This window comes from Centroberyx affinis, unplaced genomic scaffold (assembly GCF_046629955.1).
Source record: "Centroberyx affinis isolate AG114_WGS23_722 - 3 ecotype Tasmania unplaced genomic scaffold, CSIRO-AGI_Caff_v1 ptg002918l_1, whole genome shotgun sequence".
In the NCBI taxonomy this organism is placed as follows: Eukaryota; Metazoa; Chordata; class Actinopteri; order Beryciformes; family Berycidae; genus Centroberyx; species Centroberyx affinis.
Window position 1 is genome coordinate 5,001 of NW_027281040.1, and position 8,809 is coordinate 13,809.

At 40.4% G+C, this 8,809-nt stretch overlaps 1 pseudogene; it reads left to right on the top strand.

The window, feature by feature from the left end:
- Window positions 1-654, top strand: part of LOC139658473 (dual specificity protein phosphatase 12-like) — a 3,170-nt pseudogene extending 2,516 nt beyond the window's left edge.
- The last annotated feature ends 8,155 nt before the right edge of the window (window positions 655-8,809 follow it).

Here is an 8,809-nt window from a genome sequence, read left to right on the forward strand (position 1 = left end):
ACAGGTAGCACACACACACACACACACACACACACACACACACACACACACACACACACACACACACAAACACACACACACACACACACACACACACACACACACACACACACACACACACACGCACAGGTCTCATTCTCTGTGCACTTATGCAAACAATCTCTTCTCTCTCTCCTGTATGTGTGTGTGTGTGTGTGTGTGTGTGTGCAGCTGCTGTGTCCTAAGTGCAGCTCTAAGCTGGGCTCGTTCAGCTGGTGTGGAGATCAGTGTTCATGTGGCCGCTGGGTCACTCCTGCCTTCCAGCTGCACCGCAACAGAGTGGACGAGATACGGCAACTCAGCATGCATCAGTGACACACACACACACACACACACACACACACACACACACACACACACACACACACATTCACTCAGTCATGCATAAAGGAATACAGTCTCAGAATATAGAATACAGAATATATGGCATTGAATTTTTCATTGTTACAATCCTTTTTTTGCAACAGAAAATATTTTCTACAGCCTTAAAAAGCCAAGGTGACAAGCTTTTTTTTAATCAACTTTCAGAACAAAATGAATTTTATATTCAACTAATATCAGCTACTGCAAGGATTCCCTCTAAATTACACCTAGTCTGACTCCTTGAATTTGATCTACAAGTATGAGAAATCAGTGTACTGTAATACAAATCATTGTAAATAAAATATACTTGTAAATATCACAAGTCTCTGCAGTGTTGTTGTGGTTTTGTTGATATATTTACATGTTCATATTGAATCACAACATAGTAAATCATGCAGTCAGTTGATATGTTTCACATTTCTGCTGCTCAAGACGCATCAGTTTCTGTCTCTGCTGCTCATGTCTCAATTCAACCTCCTTTATCTTTTTTTATTTTAAGTTTACATCAAACAGAAAGTGAACATTCCTTCCACCAGATAGTGTAGTTCGGTTTGGGTCGAGGTCCAGACTAAATGTAGGAGTCATGGACATTTCATCCACATAAAGTTCATTGTGATGAAATCAGATTATTTGTCTTATTTGGTTTGGACTTGTGTGTGTGGCAGGCAGCTGTGTGCAGCATTAGAAACCCAGGCTTCATTCCTCGCACCTCATTTCAAACAATGTACAACTTTTCTTAAACTGTATTCCAGCTGATGTGTGTGATGCAGCAGCCACTAAAAATACACCATTTCCAGAAAGTAAGTAAGTAATGGGGTTTTGATAGAAAAAAATATACAAATTTTGAACATTTTGGTATGTATTGTTAAGTAGATGTACATTACAATATGGAAAATTTGTCATTTTTCACTTCACTTGTTCTTTAAAGCAGTGATTCTCAACCTTTTTCATATCAAGGACCCCTAATTTAGTCCACATTAGGGCCACAGACCCCCATTTGATGAGATTTTGTCTCTTGGATCCAAATCTGAGAATATTTGTATTGTCAGATATGATTTTGTCCAGAATTCCATGACTATCTGTATTGTAGGTAGAGAGATAACAGAGAAACTATGATCAAAACAGTCATTCTTCTACATTCTCTAACTGTGTTAACTTCTTGTAAATGAAATAATGCTGAAGTTTAACAATTCATCAATTTGCTGGGGGCCCCCTGGAACCCACTCAAGGACCCCTGGTGGTCCCCGGGCCCCACGTTGAGAACCACTGCTTTTAAAGTGCCTCTGTATGTCTGAGTTATAGAGCAATGCCGCCCCCTTGTGGAGAGAGCTGGCACTGTTGGTATTACACCGTTAACAATAATAATGAATCCCATGTTCATTGATTTAACATCATCACATATTTTATACAGCCTGATAAAAGTTAAATTATGTGTCAAGCCTTGAACTCTTCTGTCTATTGGGTGTGTGTGTGTGTGTGTGTGTGTGTGTCTATGTTTGTGTGACTGGACAAGCAAGGTACAATTTTCCTCTTGTGGCTCCCCAAAATCTTTGGCAACCACACTGTTCTTTTCCAAGGACCTCACTGATTGCGCACACACACACACACACACACACACACACGGTGGCAGTCATCCCAGATTGGAGCGCTTGTTTCTTAGAGACCAGAGAGATTTACCCAAACCATAAACCACCACCAACCATAACCTCCTGGAGCTGTGTGTGTGTGTGTGTGTGTGTGTATATGTGCATTTGAGAAAGGGAGAGTAAGAATGAATGACAGTATGAGTTTGAATGTGTTCTTATACTCTTATACATATATGTCTGTCACTTTAATGGGGGAGAGGGAAGAGGAGGTTGTGTGATAGTGATCTATTCTATTCTATTCTATTCTATTCTATGCATCTTATGTGTCTTTCTCTCTCTTTTAAGACTTCCCAATTCCCCTCCATCCTGCTTTCTGAGGAGTGGGGTATATATAAAAAAGTAGTAGCAGCACTAGCTCATTGTGATGAATGCACATAGACTCCATTGTGTCTGTTTACATGCACATTAGTAATCTGATGTAGTCTGGTTGTGCGCTGGTGCATGTAAACACCAAATCCTGTGTACAACGACCTGCTCATCTGATCATGTAAACCCATCTTGGATCTGTGGAGGAGACTGAGGCAGACATGACACTTTACCTGTTTACTCTCGGTTTCTGTCGTCTGCGTCATTTCGATTTCGAAACATTCAGATTGTTATGTTTACTTTGTGTATTTTAAAACAGGATATGACGATTCATATAAACAGCTTATCCTGAGAATGACTTTTATTGGGATTTGAGTTACTATTGTGAACACTTGGAGCGTGTAAACACACGTTGTCGACGAAGGAGATCCAGACATGTACGTCAAGGTGTGGTCAAGGTGCTATGTGTACCATGTGTTGGAGCCATTTTATTTAATGAGCATATTTATGGCCGTAGTTGACTGGCTGAGACTGATACCAGCCAATGACGTAGCATACGTGCGGCAAGAGGTTAAGCTGATTGAACCAGGTGTGCGACAAAGGAAAGAGACGCCGCGGAGAAACAGTTTTTCAACCGCGCGCTCTTAAGTTTGTTTATTATCTTTTATTACCGTTTATTCTTTTGATACTTTGAACTCATGTGAATAATTTTCTTTAACCTACGTTAAGCTACTTTGATTTGAACTTGACGTAAGGCCGCCATAGACATACACATTTACATAACATATTAAAACATTCATTCACCTCACCTGTACGAGACCTACAAGCAAGTTCATCTCACGGTAAGAAGCTAACCTAAATGTGCGTGTTGGAAGTCTCGTATGGCGTCTGACTGGCTTCATTAGAAAAGGAACATAGAAAGCAAGAACACCAGGTTTAAAGGTGTATCATTGTCACAATAATTGTGACACCTTGGTATAATTACTGTAAACAAATTAATTCATGATGGAGACGATTGGTAGCCTCCATCTCACACCAGTGGTATTGTTAGTGCTAGCATTTCTCAAAAAGACTACATTTCCCATAAACCCCATTGCTTCCTGTTTCCCGTCCCCCTCCCTGGTGTCGCTTCAGAACAGCGCCCTCCTCCTATTTTGTGCCATAAAGCAAAACAGCAGATTTCCCGCCATACAGTGTAAAATGCAGACTAGAGGCTGCCAAGCCCTCTGCAATGGTCTGTTTTTTGTGTTTTTTTTTATTATTAACTTTGTTTATTGGGTTTTGCAAGAACATACAATTGTGTCATCAGAGCATTTATAAAAAGTAAAAAGGTATATATTCCCTCTATAAAAAGACATTATAAAAAAGTGACAACTGACATATTGCTAAACACCAAAACAGCTTACAAAGACTGAGAAAACTAAAATAACACAACCACAAACAAACACAGACACACACAAAAAAAAATAAAAATAAATAAAACATCAGTCAGCTAGTAGTAAATGGTCTGGTTTGTTTACAGTAATATTAAACTAATGCCTCAAAGTTAATGCATTGATGTTAAATTATTGCACCTTTAACAGAAAATAGTCTTGATTCTCGGCCAACAGAACTTCAAAGAAATGTGACCAAGCCTCTCCAGTCATAACATCTCTACACTGGCTTCTTGTTATTGAAATCATACATATTACAAGGTGCTTCTCCTGACCTTGAAATCACACCACAAACTTGAACCAGCGTACCGTACATAAATGCTGTGAATGGTCTGCCTGCCATGATAAGGAAATTACAAACGCTCTCTATTTTGGAATCTAGCGGCCAGTCAGTGTCATCCACTTCTGATATGTTGGATATGATACAGTTTGATTGATACATATTTATTGTAGAATTGATCAATACTACACTGGTTGTGTATGGGAAGCCCTAAACCTGAATAGATTCTAATGGGACATTTTGATTGGACTCCACACAAGTATGAGTCAATATTATTATCATGATTATTATCACCATCCTGGGTTTCAATGGAGTTTTAATGTCCCATAGTCTAAATTTTGTTTTTCTCACCCTGCCAAGAATAAAATTCCAGGGGAAACACTGAATACTTTTTGGCATGAACATGGTCAAATATTGACAGATTACAGATTATTAATACAGATTATGGTTCTGAATAAAGATATTGAATATCAGCACAAAATATTAGCTATTGGCAGGTCCAATTCAAAACTATTGGTACCCTCATGCACTCTCATTCACAGACCACAGATGTCCGTGTGTGTGTTGTGATTGACATGATTATTATCATTTTACTTTGTTCACACTCATTCACAGACCATAGATGTCCATGTGTGTGTGTTGTGAAGGACCACTAATTTAGTCCACATTAGAGCTACAGACCCCCATTTGATGAGATGTTGTCTCTCAGACCCAAATCTGAGAATATTTTTTATTGTCAGATATGATTTTGTCCAGAATTCCATGACTATCTGTATTGTAGGTAGAGCGATAACAGTGAAACTATGATCAAAACAGTTATTCTTCTGCATTCTCTAACTGTGTTCACTTCTTGTAAATGGAATAACGGTGAAGTTTAACAATTCATCAATTTGCTGGGGACCCCCTGGAACGCCCTCAAGGACCCCTGGTGGTCCCCGGACCCCACGTTGAGAACCGCTGGTGTAAAGTATATACTTTTATGAATGCATGTAAAGCTCTAGAAATATTTTTTTTTTTGGTAAAAATACACCTGGCTAAATCTTATCAGGCTAAAGCATGAAGTGAGGCTGAGTAATGAAGTCCTCAAAATTCAAACAGTTACCTCTCGCTGCCATTTGGGGGCGCCAACATGCCAAATTGCTGTTTGATTTGATTTGATTCCCCACATGTGAGCTAAGAGAATTCTCGGTGTTAATAAATATGAATCCGACCAAAGCCATAAGAACTGAAAGCAGAGCATGAATGAACAATATATTGAAGCAAATGAGTGTGCAGGCTGTGTTTTCCATTTGATGTGGTGTTTTTAGCCCAGTGCCAAGTGATGTGTTTAAGCCTCACAGCACAATATGTGAATTGTGAGAGCGGAGTGGTATTAGTGCAGTTGTTCCACCAGCGCCGGACTGGAACTCCACACACTGGAAAACTGGACCAGACACACCGGAAAGTTGGAGCAGGGAGGAGAGAAAGAGGAAGAGAGGTTGACACAGACGAAAAGAAAGGGTTATGTAAAAAAAAGAAAAGGAAGGAGACGAGGGGAGGGAGAGGGAGGAGGAAAGAGGTTTACATAAGGTGAAAAGAAAAAGTGTGAAAGTGACAAAAGAAGAAGAGGGAGGGAGGGAAAGAGAGAGGAGGTGGAGGTGGTCAGAGTTTTCCATGCTCTCATAATTCCTGGAATCAGGAATGCAGGACAAAACTTCCCTACCAGCCACTCACACACTCTGCCTGTATGGGTGCACGTGTGTGTGTGTGTGTGTGTGTGTGTGAGGTCTCTAAAGCATCTTTAACCCAAGCCATCTGGCAGAGACGCTACCGATTCTGATGATGCACACCATTATGTATATGTGTGTGTGTGGTATGAGGATGCATATAAACAGTGTGCATGTAAACACATTTAATATTCTCTTTTCTAGTTGCACTCAGATGTGCTTAGAGCAGAATTTGTAGAGCAAGATAGAGGAATAGTCCAGTGTGTAGAGCGATATTTAGCCAAGAGATCAAGAACAATCTCCACTAGGGGAGAGCGGGGTAAAAATAACCAGAGAAACCGGTTGCTGGAAGTCCAATCGGTGACCTTTTCTCTAAGTTGGTGAGGAAAGTTGGCCGTAGCTGAACATCTGCACGGCCACTCCAATTATTAGTGCTGTTATATGCCCCGCCTACTACTGCAAAACCATTGATGTCACAGCAGCCAATCAGATGGCTCAAATCTGCCATCAGAGAGTAACAGCAATCTGAACACACAAGCACACTTTATTCTTTTTATGCCAGTTTCTCTTGTAGGTATGGGATCTATTTATGTTCATAACACATAGTCCTTGTCCAGATGAGTGTCGTGACTCTGGAGACCCCGAGGAGAGGTCCAGGCGTTGCCGTGGATACCAGTCTCCCTCCTCCTCCCCTGTGTAACATCAGGAGAGCGGCGGTGTTGCTCCAGAGCCGCCCTCATGAAGAGCCTTGGAACATCTATCCAGGTACAGCTGGACATCAGTGCTAATCACATCCCATTTGATATGCTTTTCATGCAATACTGTGAGCACATGCAGAACGGGTGGTCCCAGTTGAACCCCAAACCCATAACCCCCCCCAAACTTGACAAAATACTCTGTATTAACAAAGTGAAAATTATATTTATCATGAATGAATTGGACTTAGTTGACTGACAGGACAAATGTACTGTAATATTGTTGTGGTGGGCCTCATTCTGGACTGCCTCTCACAAAAATGCCTGGTCTGTTGCTGGTGATGAGAGACCACAGCCTGATTTGCTGATACTCATATAAAGCCAGCCCCCCCCCCCCCCCCCCCCCCCCCCCCCCCCCCCCCCCCCCCACTGTCTGATAGCCAGTTCAGCCACAGTTGACTCTGTTCTTCATTCTCATGCCTTTCCTTCCCTCTGAATCCACAAATATCAAGGACCGTTCACTTGCACCACTTTGCACTCTGAAATAAATGAAACGTAATATTTGCGGTGGGGGACACACAAAACGGTTGTTGTAAAATGACAGCAGAACATAACTGTTACATTATATTGAAATAATAAAAGAAATAAAATTGTCATGTTGTACTTTCTTAAATCAAGAACTTTGGATAGAATGTGAATTCCATTTCAAAATTATATTCGTGAATTGTTTTTTGGACTACACTTAAAATTGATCTAGGCAATATAAAATGCAGCATTATCAATCTAAATCACACAGAACATCTCATCCCCCCTAACTGAGACACTGCAGATTCTCCTTATTTGCACAAATTATTATTTATTATTTTTTGCCGTCATGTATGATCACTGGCAGGAAATCTCTGCACACACAAAAGTGATGAATTAAAACTTGCACAGCAAATTTTAGTGTTAAAGAGTGACAGCTATTTGGAGTTGATAATGCTCACCACCTCAAGACACTAAAAAGGAGACCATCTACTGATGTCACTATACAAGATTTCTGGGAAGTCCTCATAATTTAAGGCAATGTTTGATAAAGTTATTATGGAAATGAATATAAGTTTGGTGTTGAATGTTATGTTGCACATTCCAACTCATGGGGGCCAAATGTCCTCACTAGGATAGAAAGATGAGGAAAATCCTCGCAAGTGAGGAGAGGTTGCTGCTCCTCACTGTTTTTAAGGAAAACACTGGTAAAGTCACATTAGGAAAAAATACAATACACTTGTTTAAAATGATGTTTTATGTTAATCTCTGAGCTGTTTTCAATGTATTTTTGAAAACAGTGGAAGCCTATGACTTCCATGAGGTAAAGCAAACCTGCAGTAGAACAGACAGGAGCTTCTGACTGTGGCAAACACATCAGTGGGTTTAGACTTTTCATGGGGAATAATGGTGATAGGAAAAGACAAAAAGTAACCAATGTTATCCTTTAAGTGTCTGTATATTGGTTTTATTAAATACAATTACTGTCTGTCTGTCTGTTCCTGGCTGCAGAATGTTACAGTATATTCCCAAGCCCCAAACAAAACCTGACATTATAGGCCTACTAATACTGACATTTTATGACTTATTATAAAATTACAGACCCTATTTATTACAACTACAATGAAAATAACTGTGGCCCCACAGCCAATCATTATGTAGTGGCCCCTGGGGGGCCATTGGGCTCAAGGCCTGGGACAGCTTCCACTAGGCTACAAATTGCTGTCGGGTGAAAACCCCGAAGCTCCAAGTTGGCCCTTTTTGGACTTTTTTCACTGAAAAGAATCATGCTCCTTTCTCTGCTGAGGGAGTTTCCTAAACATTACGGCCCATAAAATCATTCAAAATTAAGTGGAGATTTCCAAAAATACATGCTTATTATTGTCTTCTACAAACAAGGCGCAGTAGATAAGAGGTAATATCTCATTCTTTGTCCAGGAACATACTTTTGCGCTGTTCCCAGAGCAGCTAATGTTCTCAGTCAGATGCTCCTGAGCTAGAGGTGCGTCTGCTAATAAAGCTGACAGTGAAATATTGCTGTAACGAATGGAAAGACTCCCTAAAATGATTTGCAACGATTTAGATTCCAGATGTTGGCGGAAACAGAGAAAATGTTCAGTGATGTTGTGTCTACTAGTGCTGTCACCATGCCAGTTTTGGACTTTGATACCAATGCTAAGTTTAATATGTAAAGGTCCAATACTACCACCGTTTTGATGTCGGTTTGGTGTCCGTCTGTAAGTGAAACAGTCCAATTTTTGTCTCCTGGTACCTTGTTAGCCAGTTTAGGTGGACTGGGATCCAGTTCAAGACATTG